The sequence below is a fragment of the Oratosquilla oratoria genome, chromosome 24, assembly GCF_046742065.1.
Source record: "Oratosquilla oratoria isolate Oo_2021 chromosome 24, ASM4674206v1, whole genome shotgun sequence".
Taxonomy (NCBI): domain Eukaryota; kingdom Metazoa; phylum Arthropoda; class Malacostraca; order Stomatopoda; family Squillidae; genus Oratosquilla; species Oratosquilla oratoria.
Genome location: NC_134800.1, coordinates 558,145 through 558,673, shown reverse-complemented (window position 1 = coordinate 558,673; position 529 = coordinate 558,145).

Here is a 529-nt window from a genome sequence, read left to right as displayed (position 1 = left end):
AAACTCTTTTTGGCATATTTCTTTGTCACAGGCAAAATTAATACAAAGGTTGATAAAAAAATCATATTCAGGAAGTTTCTCGAAAAACTATGCCGGAAACATTGGCCTGTATACATTCGGAAGGAAGTCTAAGTGAAGCAACAAGGGTATAACTGCAGTCCAGGATTCAGTGAGGAAAAGGGAGATGTGGAAACAAACTAATCGTCGGCACATGTTCGCACCAAGCGAAGGGATTAAATTGGTGAGAGAGGGAGAGAGCTGAGACTGAGACGGGGGAAGATTGATGAAATGAACAGCGAATGCTGAGATGAAGTGGTAGATTTTATGCAGAAATAAAAACTAAAGAGACGCATTGGTAAGAAGATGGGGACCCCGCGCTGATGTAACGTAATTTACAACTCTTTGTAGCTAAACTGGTAGGTTTTATTCAGTTGAGGTAACGATGATGTAATCAAGGGTTTTAAGCACAAGAACCATACACTTGGAAGCTAGTTCCTTGCAATAGCTATATATACATACATACATACAT